Source organism: Schistocerca serialis, chromosome 9, assembly GCF_023864345.2.
Source record: "Schistocerca serialis cubense isolate TAMUIC-IGC-003099 chromosome 9, iqSchSeri2.2, whole genome shotgun sequence".
Classification (NCBI taxonomy): domain Eukaryota; kingdom Metazoa; phylum Arthropoda; class Insecta; order Orthoptera; family Acrididae; genus Schistocerca; species Schistocerca serialis.
In genome coordinates, this window is record NC_064646.1 from 39914300 (window position 1) to 39930097 (window position 15798).

Below are 15798 nucleotides of genomic sequence, written 5' to 3' on the forward strand. Positions count from 1 at the left end.
ACAGACCTTTTTTTAGTGTTGTGACAGTGCTGCTTAAAAGTAAGTGCTCTGTCCAGTGTTACTCCCAGGTATTTTGGGCTGTTTGCATGTTTCAGCTCTTCCCCTTGCCACATGACTCGGAGTTTCCGTTTGGCTTGTTTGTTCCTAAGATGGAAGGCGGATACTTGAGATTTACTAGGGTTTGGTTTGAGATTATTGCCGTCGTAATAGGTAGCAAGTTCTGTTAAGGCTCCTGTGAGATTCTCCTCCACTTGTTCAAAGGTTTTATCCTGAGTGGCCACTGCTGCATCATCAGCATATATGAACATTCGTGTCTGGTGGCTGATGGGAAGATCATTGGTATAGATGTTAAATAATATTGGAGCCAAGACACTGCCCTGTGCAAGTCCATTTTTCTGTGTCCTCCATCGGCTGCTTTTAGATGGTAAGGTTACATAGTAGCGTCTGTTCTGTAGCATGCATTGCACGAACACAGAAAGGGTGTAGTCCTTAGTGACATTATACACTTTCTGGGTAAGCAACTTATGGTTAACATATGCAGCACTGAGATCCAGGAATGCGACCCCAGTTACTTCTCCTCTCTGATAGCCGTCTTCGATGTACTGTGTGAGATTAAGTATCTGGCCACAGCATGATTTTCCTGGTCGAAATCCAGCTTGTTCGTTAATGAGGGCTTTGACCACATAATCAGCTATGCGTTTGAGGATCATTCGCTCCAGCACTTTAAATAAATGACAAAGCAGTGAGACAGGCCGGAATTTTTTAGCTTCAGCCGGGTCTTTCCCTGGTTTTAATAACGCAATACCCCAAGCTTTCCTCCACAGTTCAGGAATTTGCATTGTTGTGATACAGTTATTCATTAGCTCTAGGATCCATGCTTGTACTCCCGGTCCAAAATGTTTAATTTGCTCAGATCTCAGATCGTCGAGGCCAGAGACCTTATTGTTTTTCAAATCGTTGATGGCATCTTGTAGCTCCTGAATGAAGAACGGGCGAGCTAGGAAGCTAATCTCGTCGTTCAGTTTTCTTTTAATTTTGCCCGTCCTGATCTTCCTTTTAGTTTTTCCGTTCATGAGTAGTTGGTGAGCCATCTGATCAGGTGTAACTTCACTGTAATTTGGTTGTGGTTCTGTTGGGTCGTTGTTGAGACTTTTGACCAGTTTCCATGCATTCCTACTGCTGTGTTTCATGTCCGTCTCTTGTAGGAGGTTACACCACTTTTCCTTTCTCGTTTCGGAGATACCAGACATCAGTACCTCACCTGCCTGGATCGTTTCCTCTGAGAGGGGGTCCTTACTGTACAGTTCTGCATACTTTTTCACAGCTTCCTTGCTGCTGCCATTGAGTCCAGCGATATACTGGGTGCGGTACCCTCTAGGTATGCGCCGTCGAGAGATTTTCTTGACAAGGTGTATAAAAGTTTCATATGATTGTATCTGTGGTTTAATTTCCAAGATATCCTTATCAAGGTCCTCTGTGCAAAGTTCCCAATGAGCTTTTTTGAAATTGAAGCGTCTCTTGAAGGGCATTACATCTGATTTGATTACTGCAGTAATGCAGCAAGTTATTGCTCTGTGTTGCGATCTTGGAATTGGGTCCTCGATTTGCTTTACAGTTTGCAGGGATACCTCTTCGGAGACAAGGATGTTATCTGGATTATATCCTCGTTTCCATCTTCCGCTGTTAAATGATGCAGGCAACTTTGGGTCATGTATCAATTTCAGCTGAATGGGAAAGTAATTTATCCGAGACACTGATGTAGGAAACGCTACGGCATTCGCCTAATGTGATGTCGGCACAACTTGGAGAAGCCGACACGAGCGCAGTTGGATTTGTACCCTGACGAACGCTTCAAAATCCAAGCTTGTGCTTCGCCTAATTTAATCGCCTCCGCTTGTAAAATGCCTTGCAGGTCACGTGGCTCTTGCAGAGCAGCCTTATCTTCTGCCTGCCGCTCGCACGAGCAAGACTCTAAATCACCGCCTAGTTTTATCTTCGGGTCAACAGGCACACGCAGACAATGACGATTGCAAACTCGCTGCAAGGCCGGTCAGGTGCTCGTGACTAAAAGGATAAAAGTTACTTACGCAGGCGAAATATCAAGCAACAAGAGTTGCACTGTGACGCTACTGTGATAGTCGATACGAGAGCAGCGACTTGTTGCAGGCGGAAGAACGTTTACAGCACCGCCTAGACGCAGGAACACATCATGAAGGCACAATGAAAACACAACAACCGATAACACGTGGTGACGGAGGACTGCAAGTTGCTTATGGATATGCCAGCAATTTTCTTTTCTCCGTTCCTTCCTTCCGTTAATTCTTTGTTATCTTTCTTACTTTTGTAATATAGCGGAGATGCTTAGTCGCAGAGAGGCACAACAAAAAGACTATCACACAATTATCTTTCGGCCGACAAGGACTTTGTCAGAATTAGACAACATACACACACGCACATACTCACGCAAACGCAACTCACACACACACATGACCGCAGACTCTGGCAGCTGGAGCCAGACATTGTTACATTTCATCGTGGATTTTCCATTGTTGCATTTTGTAAAAGTTTAGTAAATTCCCTTCTCGTGTTGTAATACAGTTATCTATTTCTTCCTGTCCAAAACATTCCTGTGCTGGAAACATTTTCTAGTATAGTCAACGTTTACAACAGTTCGCATATTTGTTTTCCATTTGTCTGCTCCACCCACCACCAACACACTACGACTTCGTTTTGAATCCGCTGTCCGTTAACTGCTCCCCGCTGCTGTTACGGATTTCTTACGCCCTCTGTGACTCTCCCAACATCATCAGCCAAATTTAAATTTTCAATTTTGTAACATGACATATTAATTCTTTCTTTCGTTATATAAATGAGAAGCCCAAAATTGTGTGTGCTCTACAACATTAATTTATCTAGTTAACCGATTTTTTCCTTGCAAGGCCATTATAAGACTATAATTAACTATTGTCATCAAAGGGGATACTGTGCTGCTAAACAGCATTGAAAAATATATCAAACATGGAGAGTGTGATGCAAAGACAGATTAAACGACATTTGACAGTGTAATAGAAAGACAACACAAAATGTTAAACAGTAAATAAAAGTGCTGCGCGGGTTTAGCGGAGAGCTCTAAGGCGCTGCAGTCATGGACTGTGCGGCTGGTCCCGGCGGAGGTTCGAGTCCTCCCTCGGGTATATGGGTGTGTGTGTTTGTCCTTAGGATAATTTATGTGAAGCAGTGTCTAAGCTTAGAGACTGATGACCTTAGCAGTTAAGTCCCATAATATTTCACACACATTTGAACATTTGAAATAAATGTGAATGGAACACACCAGCAAGCAGTGAGACTAAACATCGAAAAACTGTGTGTGTCTGTGTACGTGAATGTTGCGTAATAGGAGGTCGACAACGTGAAACAATTACACTCAACAGAAGAGAACATGAGAGTGTGATAAAACAATTTAACAGCTTTTATAAAAATTAAATTCAACTGACAATATCAGTAAAATCAGACATATGCAAAACTATTGGATAACAGCTTAGGAAGTTACTATATAAAGTGATGACGACACTGAGTTAAATATATAAAGTAGCTGGAAATTCGTAAGTTAAACTGTATGCCAGTATGTTCGAAGAACTGTACTTACTGCAGGGAAGACATATGTTCTATCCCACTTTGAGGGAACTTGCAGTCGCTCGATGATTGCTGCAGATTTTGAGCATATACCTGCTACAGTCTCAGTGAGGTGGCCAAAGAACAATGTGAAATTCCACGTGCTCTTGTAACGTGTGTCAGTCTGCAAGTTTGTTTTTAGGTACTTCATCGTTCTCAGCTAGAAAAGTAGTTTTCGGTACAGGTATTTGATCAACAGTGCATTTCGAGTCATCTCTAGGTAGCCTCCTACATACAATTAGAGTAAAAATTAACAGATGTTTAACCAACACAACACTACACGATTACTCTGCTGCTGCCTTAGAAAAATTGTTACATATTTTAACGGAGAATTCTTACCATCTATGTGGAAAAACACAGTTCACTAAATGGATTTGTACTGGTTTAAGCAACAGTTTTGGTAACCTACATACATGCATGTTTAGACACTTCTGGCTCTTGTCTGTATACGAGGCATACACGTCACGAGAGTAATAAAAATATGCAGCTGAGATGTTGCATAACGTGTTCGTTTCCCGCTGGTGAAAGAAACTATGTGATGGCGAGTGGATAAACGGTAAACGAAAGCAAGTGGATAAACGGAAAAAGAGGGGCAAACTCGATTGTGTGAGGCTTCGATTGCAGTATGCGGAAATTTTGGAACAAGGTGCTGTCCAGTTTATTCATCAGAAAATAAAAAAGTAGCTGCAACGGATGTGACTGCGAGGGAGTCGCAAGTAGGGCGCGAAGCGAAAAAGCGTTGGCTGAACTGGAAATCGAAGTGAGCGTTTGGCGTCATTGGCCGTGATGCCTCTTTACGGGGCAGGTCCGGCCGCCTTGGTGCAGGTCTTATTACATGCGACACCTCATTGGGCGACCTGCGCGCCGGATGGGGATGAAATGATGGTAAAGACAACACAACACCCAGTCCCTGAGTGGAGAAAATCACCGACCCAGCCGAGTATCGAACCCAGGCCCGTAGGACGGCAATGCGTCACGCTGACCACTCAGCTATCTTTATTTTTTATTTTTTTTGATCTCATTTTGTTCGCTATTGATCGTTGCGTCTGGTCGGGGCGGACGTCATAAGACATCTGTTGAAATTCGTTGATGATCGATTAACTCAGTTTTTTTATTACAGAGGCACGCAACCCTCTGACCGAACAGCTATCCGAGCAGACGTTAGCTGAAATATGCACACACCGCAACTTGACGTTCCCAGCACTCGCCATGCGTCCACAGTGTGGTACCCAATGTCACTCCAATCTTTTTTTCTCTTTGAAATCAAATCAGTTAAAGGCACTGTTATAATTGCAAGCACACCTCTCATAACACAAATTACAGCCCGTGCGCGAATAACACCTGCCTCGTTCAGTAGACTCGTTCGTAGGCCCAAGTGCATGTGAAATGGACACGAGGAACCTCAGCGCCACTTGTCCTAGCGGCCTCTTACGTAATGACAGGCGGTGACGTCTGTTTTGAGTCTCCGAACTCACGAGTCGCAGTGCTCGCGAGTGTGTGATAAGGCGTCCTCCGGCTGTGTTAACGCGCCCTTATCGCAATGTGGACACCATATAAAAGTTACGCGCCTCTAGCCGAGTATCAGTGGCCCAGTCAACCGGCGCGCTAAAAATACGCGAGCAGAGTCACTTGCTGTAGGCACACACACACAGACGCTACGGAGGTGGGTTGATTGTCCTTAAAAGTATGCCTACGATTGTCCAGTTTGGTGTAATTGCATCAGTTGTCAAATGATATGTTTTGCATGTAGTTGATTGATATACAGGGCTAATACAAATGATTGAAGCGATTTCATAAATTCATTGTAGCTCCATTCATTGACATATGGTCACGACACACTACAGATACGTAGAAAAACTCATAAAGTTTTGTTCGGCTGAAGCCGCACTTCAGGTTTCTGCCGACAGAGCGCTCCAGAGCGCAGTGAGACAAAATGGCGACAGGAGCCGAGAAAGCGTATGTCGTGCTTCAAATGCACTCACATCAGTCAGTCATAACAGTGCAACGACACTTCAGGACGAAGTTCAACAAAGATCCACCAACTGCTAACTCCATTCGGCGATGGTATGCGCAGTTTAAAGCTTCTGGATGCCTCTGTAAGGGGAAATCAACGGGTCGGCCTGCAGTGAGCGTCGAGTGTGGGAGGAACTTGATTATCGGCTTGATGTCTGCCGAATCACTAAAGGGGCACATATCGAACATTTGTGAATGCTTAAAAAAACTTTTTGAGTTTTTGTATGTGTGTGCAAAGCATTGTGAAATTATCTCAAATAATAAAGTTATTGTAGAGCTGTGAAATCGCTTCAATAATTTGTAATTACCCTGTATATGTGTGTGTGTGTGTGTGTGTGTGTGTGTCTGTGTTTGTGATGCAGACTTTGTACAGTGAACAACCACGTGCATATCTATTTCTTGAACAGTTTTGGTACTGATTATTTTTTTATATGTTTGTGTACACTGTCATATGCTCTGCCCACGCCGAGGTGGTCAGTTGCTGTTGCAGCGTGTTTGTGGATCAAAAGGACACTTATTTCCGAAGATTATCCAAGATAATGTGTAAGTAGGCTGCTTAGGTTTTTTTTTATTGGTAACGCCACGTAGCGCTCTGTATAAAAATCACTAACTCTGCTGTGTGCAGTCTGAGGCTGGTCGGCATTGTTGCAATATTCGCCATTGTAGTGTTGGGTTGTTGGCTGTTAACAGCGCGTTGCGTTGCGCAGTTGGAGGTGAGCCGCCAGCAGTGTTGGATGTGGGGAGAGAGATGGCGGAATTTTGAGAGCGGACGATGCGGACGTGTGTCTATCAGAGAGAGTAAATTTGTAATATTCGATATCATGGACTGATATATATATATTATGACTTTTGAACACTATTAAGGTAAATACATTGTTTGCTCTCTATCAAAATCTTTCATTTGCTAACTATGCCTATCAGTAGTTAGTGCCTTCAGTAGTTTGAATCTTTTATTTAGCTGGCAGAAGTGGCGCTCGCTGTATTGCAGTAGTTCGAGTAACGAAGATTTTTGTGAGGTAAGTGATTTGTGAAAGGTATAGGTTAATTTAGCCAGGGCCATTCTTTTGTAGGGATTATTCAAAGTCAGATTGCGTTGCGCTAAAAAATGTTGTGTGTCAGTTTAGTGTTGATCAGAATAGGTAAAGAGCGAAATGCGAAATGTCTGAGTACGTTCAGTTCTGCTCAGCTGTTTGAAAATCAAATAATGTAAGAAATTTATCAGCACAGTAATTCAATAATTTTTCTAAGGGGACGTCTCATAAATGTTATATTTCATTCCTTGAAAAGCGTATGTGTATGGCATGAAATGTTTATGTACACGAGAATATGGTTCTATTTTTTGACGTGTTCTTTGCAACAGGGGTAAGAGTAAATATTGAAGGTACTCAGTAATGTTGAAATTGGGGTGTAAGAAAATGGACTGTGTACATAGTCATAGGTGGTGACGCCAAATAAATAGGGGCGTGTTTTAGAAGAGTATCTTTGTGTCACAGATTATCATCACTAATCCGATGTGGCTATTTCTCCACCTCGCTCTGATCAAGACACATTCGGCACCTTCATCATACGACATTAGTGTATGGAGTATGGCCTGTGATATGTATCGCTGATGATAACTTTCACATCGGATAACTAGGACATTGAGGAAAGCTTGTAGTGGAAGGCGACGCTACAGATCTAGGGTTGGGTTCTGATAACAGAACATTCTTTAAATGACCGTATTCAGGGTACACACATACATCTCTCGTTGAGGGGTCGGGAACAGACTACGGAATGGAACAGGGACCGGAATTACTATATAAAGCAGCAATGGAGTATCGACTCAGTTGTCTGACTCGATTGCCAGCCTGTGGTGGCCGAGCGGTTCTAGGCATTACAGTCTGCAACCGCGCGACCGCTACGGTCGCAGGTTCGAATCCTGCCTCGGGCATGGTTGTGTGTGATGTCCTTAGGTTAGTTAGGTTTAAGTAGTTCTAAGTTCTAGGGGACTGATGACCTTAGACGTTCCCATAGTGCTCAGAGCCATTTGAACCATTTTTTGTCTGACTCGATTCGTGATTTCGGGTGGAAACGTCGTACGTAGTTCGTAAAAACTATCGGAAAGTCACTCAGTAAAACGGAACTGATATCTCTCTACTGTTCCAAATGTAACTAAGTAGTTTAGGGATAATCTGAGCACACATTAGGTTCTTTGCGGATGGTGTTCTCAATTACTGCCTAGTAAAGTCATCAGAACATCAAAACCAATTGCAAAATAATTTAGACATCTGTATGGTGCGAATGGTGGCAATTGGCCCTAAATACTGAAAAGTGTGAAATCGTCCACAGGAGCACTGAAAGGAATCCGTTAAAGTTCGGTTACACGATAAACCACCCGAATCTAAACTCTCTCAATTCAACCAAATACCTAGGCATAGCAGTTATGAACAACTTAAATTGGAACGATCACATAGACAATATTGTGCGGAAGGTGAACCAAAGATTGCGTTTTATTGGCAGAACACTTGGAAAACGCGACATATCCACTGAACAGACTGGTCCCGCGCTACACTTGTGCGTTCTCTGCTAGAGTGCTGCTGTGCATTGTGGGATCTTAAACAGGTAAGTTTGGCGGAGAACATGGAAGAAGTTGAAAGACGGGCAGCCCGTTTTGTATTATTACGAAACAGGGGAGAGACTGTCACGGATATGACACGCGAGTTGGGGTGGCAGTTATAAAAACAAAAGCGGTTTTTCGTTGCGGAAAGATCTTTTCACGAAGTTTCAGTTTCCGATTGAACGTGAAAAAAAAGGGAGAAGTGGTCATCATAACGAAATGAGAGGAATCAGATCTCGCACGGAAAGATTTAAGTATTCGTTTTTCCTCGCGCACTGTTCGAAAGTGAGATGGTAGAGAAAAAGTGTGGACGTGGTTCGACGATCCTGCGTCAGGCAATAAAGTATGAATTTCAAAGTAGTCATGCAAATGTGAGTAGTAGAAGACAAGGGAGAAATGGCGTAGGTAAGACGTTCGTTGTACCATTCAAACACAAAGTGAGGAAAAAGACGGCGTTAATTTCTAACTAACCCTGTAGGCCCTACAACGAATCTATTCAGAAACCAAGGAGGGAAGGTATGGGCGAATAATATGTGTCACTACAAACTGGTACAAATTTCGAACTGGACAATGGAGATAAATTCCATACTCAAGTAGGTATTCATACCGAATGAAGGTTCACGTACTGAAAGAGGAATAACAGCGTAATGCAATAGCTAACGAAAAAAAAAAAGCTTGGTCATATCTTAACAAAGATAATTCGTCCATCTCCAGAATCCACAAGTATCTTAGCATTCAAAAAAATAAATAAATAAAGGGCTATGATACGACGAAGAACGATAAAGGGCTATGATGCGACGAAGAACGATCGCGGAGGTCGCATGCAATTTAATACTCGATTGTTTGAGGGGAAGTTCAGTCCCACACTGGCAACACGTGCGGGGTCCAGGGAGTAATGGTCTGAAATCTCATTAAGCAACGTTAACTACGATGGAATAAACGTAGCACACCTTGCGAGAAATCACACATTGAATTTAATAAGGAATCAGCTCGTGGATACCTAGGCACACGTTGTATTATAGGTCCGCCTGGCCGTCTTTCAGAGGTAGCAAACCACATCGTGCCAACTTACTATCTGCACTCACAAAACGGTAAAAAGAACAAAAAAGGACCCAGCTAATACTCCCTAACGTAGGACAGCTGAAAGAGATATATGAAACACCTTTAAGAATTAATAACCCACATTGCAATACCGAAATCCAGAAATCAACTAAACATCTCGAGAGTGCATGACCTACCGAAAAGTAAGTGTGCTCCGTGCTCACTCACCGTTTGGACGGTAACGGGGGAGGGCATATGAAGTGCCATTGGTGAGGTTAGACCAATTCCACTCCTTGAATGCGCCAGAACTACGGATATAAAACTACCATAAGTTATCGTGGAGCGTAGACTAGCGAAGTTTTCCTACTGGCTTTGGTAAGTTAAGGTCGTCCCCACATTACCTGTACATTTGGTGTGTTGCATACCTGTCAGGCACTACCTCATACCGGCCACGTTCTACACACATGCGATTATTGACTTACTACATTCCCCTAAAAACAGAAAGTGATGAACCATCGAGAAACTGAGTGAGAATATATAAAGGGTTGGCTAACCTATGGAACATTTTTGTTCTATCCGTAGCTATCCTCCTGTCTGTTACTTAAAAGTAGACAATATTTATAGCAAAATTAAAACTCAAAATTTAATTCAGGTTTTATTCGAAAATTGTTGGTTTGTAACGTGAAAGAGAGGGATTTTTAGAAAGAAAATAAAGAAAACACTATTTTCTCAAGAAAATGGTGAAATACAATAATCGCAAAACGCTGCTATATCAGTCATCAATACTTCATTGAACTTATATACAACGTGTTTTTGTTATTGATAAACAACTTTCGCATTTATGAATAACAGGAAACTCTTACCTTTGATCATGAAAAACGTTCTGTTGAGTGCAAAAGACTATAAAACTGTCCTTGCATCAAAAGTAATTGCCTTGGTTCCATAAAAGTGCAGAAGCTACGCGATCAAATAATTATTATTACTTAGAAAATGCAATTTGTATGATGTAAGCACATAAAATGCACAATGGATTAACATTGAATGTTGTGTGGCTCTAATTACGTGCAAAAGAAAGCACGAAACAAAAAAACAAAGAAAACTCGTCGGTTCCCACTTTCCTTCTTACATATTCATTTACGTTTCTTTTCCTACCAACGTTACCAATACTGCAGATAATTCTACGATTTACTACATAGTTTATGTAATGTACCAGACCAACCTCTCTGCTATGTCCCTTCATTAGCTGAGTTGGCGGGTTTCATACACCTTAGTGCAGATCTAGCTTGCACTTGGTAATTCTGAAATAAAATCACTCATTCTGCACAATCACCCATTCATAAAACCAATCAGCAGAAAGGTGTGAAAAGACGCTATGAGAACACAAACAACTCTTTATAACAGCTTGTCTTTCCTCCAGAGACTTGGTGTCGTCTTAGCTAAGTAGTAAGTGGAGTTAAATCTCTCGTGTGTCCATACTTGCAGCCCTCATTTTTGTGAAACGGCTCTGATTGGCCCGTTTCAATGTGACCAATAGCTCTAGTACAAAATCTTCAACCGGATAAATCGGTCTGAGGTCGAAACTGTTATCTGGCGATTCAGATTAAGCAAGGGGGACGATGGTGAAAATGTTGTCATTCAAAAAAGCGTTAAGTATTGTGTGATACACAAGTCATGCAACTTTGCGTACGCAGAGACGAGGAGAAATTCCAGTGCCTATGCAGGCAGCGTAATCATCATGAATGCCGCTGTTTGTCGCTGATTTGCCTCATACTCTATGCCCGTATGTGATCCCTTTCGAATGGATGTGCCAAACGAGTTAGACATGTCTAGGTAGATATAAAAAGTAGAAGACGAAGAAAAAAAGAAACGCTTGATAGGACTACTCGTACGAGCATCAAATTCGTGGTACGCTGGCGTAATACGAATACGAGCAAAAGTTCAAGGTCCTCACTCATGGCCGGCCGCTGTGACCGAGCGGCTCTAGGCATTTCAGTCGGGAACCGCGCTGCTGCTACGGTCGCAGGTTCGAATCCTGCCTCGGGCATGGATGTGTGTGATGTCCTATGGTTAGTTAGGTTTAAGTAGTTCTAAGTTCTAGCGGACTGATGACCTCAGATGTTAAGTCCCATATTACTCAGAGCCATTTGTACCATTTGAGCTCCCATTGTACTGCGTGCCAACTTCCCCTCCATGTTCACCCGCGTTTGTAGCACCTTCCTAGCTGTGTTCGAAAGGTGTTTACATCAAGAGCCTAAAGTGACATCGGGGTACTTTAGCTTACCGTTGTACTTGACTATGCCACGACAGCCAAACCGTAGGTGGACCTTTGCTGATGCTAGGCGATTGGAGAGGTGGAAAATACATACTTCTGTTTTATAGAAACTGGGTCTAAGTCCCTATATCTTAAAATATTCGTAAAGTTTAGTGAGGCTGTTTGTTAGGTGTTATTCACATTCAGAAAGTTCTAAGTCTAGGTGACCGATGACCTCTGATGTTAAGTCTCATAGTGCTTAGAACCATTTGAACCATTTGAACCTCACTCATGGGATCAAAGCTCTGGCCTATTAGTTTTATGTGGAGTTAACACAATCTGTAATGAGTGTATTCATATGTTACGCTATGGAACCAAAGACCAAATTGGGGATATTTTCTATCTCGCCGGTTGCACATTTCACCGTTGGTGCTGAGAACGCAACTGGCATCTGAGCATTAGTATGTGTACGAGGTGTGATCAAAAAGGAACGGAGTTTTTTACTTTCATTGGCTTTGTACATTCGATTTTTAAATTTTTGTTAGCTTGTTCATACACATTTTCCTGACATGTGTTTGCATTTCAGCTGTTTTGAATATTGAGTGTATTGTTGACAATCGAAAAGGTTATGCTTGTTTTCGAGCGCTCGGCGTATTTTTAATTTCGAAAAATGTGGATCAAAGAATTTGCATTAAATTTTGCGTGGAAAACGGAATAAACTGCAGCGGTACATTCGACAGGTTGACTTTAGCTTTTGGCTGATATACTACGAATAAAAATGGGTCAAATGGCTCTGAGCACTACGGGACTCAACTGCTGTGGTCATAAGTCCCCTAGAACTTAGAACTACTTAAACCTAACTAACCTAAGGACATCACACGCATCCATGCCCGAGGCAGGATTCGAACCTGCGACCGTAGCGGTCGTGTGGTTCCAGACTGTAGCGCCTTTAACCACTCGGCCACTTTGGCCGGCTCCTACGAATAACACAATAGTTTATGAATGATGCAAATGATGAGGGTCGAGAAGGCGTTGAAGACGACGACTGACCTGGACGCCCTAGCACGTCAATTACTGATGACAGTGTTGAGGATGCAAACAAGAAGGTTCTGGAAAACCGCCGAAAAAATGGTTCAAATGGCTCTGAGCACTGTGGGACTTAACATCTGAGGTCATGAGTCCCCTAGAACTTAGGACTACTTAAACCTAAGTAACCTAAGGCCATCGCACACATTCATTCCACGAAGCAGGATTCGAACCAGCGACCGTAGCAGGAGCACGGTTACGGACTGAAGTGCCTAGAACCGCTCGGCCACAGCGGCCGGCGAAAACCGCCGAATCACCATCATAGAGCATAATGATGTCATAGCCTTTGGCTCATAGCAAGCAACTTTTTTGGTTGTGCAAGCCGCTTCTGCTGTATTTAGTCCACTATCGGATCACAACCGGTTTTGTGTCTCTAAAAGCGACGTGTTCATGTGAACATCTGTATAACAGTAAATCGAGAAGGAATAACAGCCTCAGATATACACTGACCCATTGGTAGGAGACAATAAATGAAAAACTATTAAGACCTAATTTTGGGGCAGAATGAAAAACCAAGAAGTGGTTGCCACAAAATGGATGGATATTCTACCTGGGGCAAACCCGTCAAGTAGAAGGCTATTGACGGAAAAGCAAAACCTGAAAACCGCATTTAACGCTTTTACGGTCTGTACTCAATCGCGAACATGGTACGCAGCCGCTTGCGTTGGCCATACTGAAGGCAGAGAAGTAAACAGCTTACCCGTAGACGGCTCGAGCATGCGCTGATGCTGCGCGGGCTCCACCGAATGATTGGTGGTCTTTTGTGGGATACGCAAATGATAACAAGGAATATTGGGTAAAAAAGTACAAAAAATTTTTTTTAAAAGCAATCTGTAGAATATGATAGCGACAGTTGACATAAAGCCCATAAGTTATGCTAAAGTTTGTGTAACATCATATGCATATGTTACGGTAACTCAACAGATCTGAGCTCTGATTGTGGAGAAGGAAATTGACCGTGCCCTTTTAAAGGAACCATGCCGGCATTTGCCTGGAGCGATTTAGAGAAATCGCGAAAAGCGTAAATCTGGATGGCTGGACACAGATCTGAACCGTTGTCCTCCCGAATGCGAGTCCAGTGTGCGAAACACTGCGCCCCCTCGCTCAGCCATGTTATGTTGGGTACAGTATACTGTTGGCCACAGGAGTACCTCGACACCATGTAGGCAGTTCCTAGAGACACACTCTTTGTGTGGACGAGCGTTGTCCTGTTGAAAAATGCCAGCAATATAATGTCACATGAAGGGTTATGCATGACGTCCACAACATAGCATTGCTCATAGATCCCACAGGAACCCCCAGCCATGAGCTGAAATCACACCCAATGACTCCCGACACCACAACGCCAACTGTATCATCCCTCTGTCTGTCCAAAAAATCGGGAGGATGGCCGCTGTCCTCGTGTCTTCATCATACTCGGCATTGACGGCCATCGTAGGTAGCGGCGTACGCTTGGGACGGTAGAACTGGCTGCCGCCAGCCTACGACCAGTGGTGTGGCGCGAGACAGAATGTTGCAGGAGTCCATTACTTGTTCTCAGATGGCAGGCTCTGGTGTCACGGGGTTATGATGTGCTTAGCGGACAATGCGGCGATGCAATTTCTCAAACGGGCACAATCAAGTGTGGGGTGCCGCAAGGTTCGTCTTGGGTCCTCTGCTGTTCTTAATATATATTAATGACTTGCCATGCTATATTCACGAAGATGCAAAGCTGGTACTTTTTGCCGATGATACAAGTATAGCTGTCACACGCGACAGACAAGAATTAACTGGTGAAATTGTAAACGATGTTTTTCAGAAAATCATTAAGTGGTTCTCTGCAAATGGGCTCTCATTAAACTTTGACAAAACACAGTATATACAGTTCCACACAGTAAATGGAATGACCCCATTAATAAATATAGACTTCGATCAGAAATCGGTAGCTAAGGTAGGATATTCAATATCTCTAGGTGTATGCATTGATGAGGGGTTGAACTGGAAAAACACACTGAGGATCTGCTGAAACGTTTGACTTATGCTATTAGGGTCATTGCAAATTTTGGCGATATACATCTCAGTAAATTAGCTTACCACGCCTATTTTCATTCTCTGCTTTCGTATGGCATCATATTCTGGGGTAACTCATCACTGAGTAAAAGAGTGTTCATTGCACAAAAGCGTGTAATCAGAATAATTGCTGGAGCTCATCCAAGATCATCCAGCAGACACTTATTTAAAGAGCCAGAAATCTTCACTGTAGCCTCACAATATATATATATTCACTTATGAAATTAGTTGTTAACAATCCGAACTAATTCAAAAGTAATAGCAGTGTACATGGCTACAACACTAGGAGAAAGGATGATCTTCACTACTCAAGGTCAAATCTAACTTTAGTTCAGAAGGGGGTAAATGATGCTGCCACAAAAGTCTTTGGTCACTTACCTAATAGCATCAAAAGTCTGACAGATAGTCATATAGCATTTAAAAGGAAATTAAAAGAATTTCTTATTGGCAACCCCTTCTACTCATTAGATGAATTTTTGGATATAGTAAGTGGGAAATTTCCCAACCCCCCCCCCCCCCCCTCAAAAAAAATTAAAAATTATGAATATTGAGTGTCATGTAATATTTTGTGTAATGTAATATCTTGTATAGACACCTTTTATTAACCTGACACGTTCGACATCATTTCGAAGTGTCGTATTCAAGATCTATGGAACTAGTGCTAATCTAATCTAATCTAATCCCTTGTGGTCGTCAGACGTCGATCGGTACCTGGTGGCCGACTATGCCTGCGCTCATGTTCACATGCGGTCCAAGATAAGGTCACTGTCACACCTGGACATTGCCAGATTCTACCAGCTGGCCAAATGGAGATGTACAGTGAGACCCCTTTTGAACTCTGTCAAGTGTTGATAACGATGTCTCGCATTAGTAGTTTGTGTCTTTCACATTGATCACTCAACATCTGACGCTGTTCACACTCGCTAAGAACCCTAACAGGCCTTGTAATAGCACTAATTTGCACATGTACGCCATTCTATCTGTCACAGACAATAGTACCTTTAATCATTCACACACACACCGATGCTGTGCGCATTTACGAAATTACACTGTCTTCTGTGTAGTTAAATTTTATTTTTTTTTTTTTTTT

At 42.6% G+C, this 15798-nt stretch overlaps 1 protein-coding gene across 17 annotated transcripts in view; it reads left to right on the forward strand.

Moving 5' to 3' along the window:
- The window catches only part of LOC126419835 (UDP-glycosyltransferase UGT5-like), a 640482-nt gene that overhangs the window by 343778 nt on the left and 280906 nt on the right, over nucleotides 1-15798 (forward strand). For 2 of the 17 annotated variants that reach the window (XM_050087080.1, XM_050087086.1), the window contains exon 1: nucleotides 5264-5335. The exons of 14 other annotated variants lie outside the window; for them this stretch is intronic. The gene's annotated coding sequence lies outside the window, so the exon portion shown is untranslated. Of the gene's footprint in view, nucleotides 1-5263; nucleotides 5336-15798 lie in introns of those variants that run through there. One more of the 17 variants, XM_050087082.1, reaches the window with a different exon arrangement.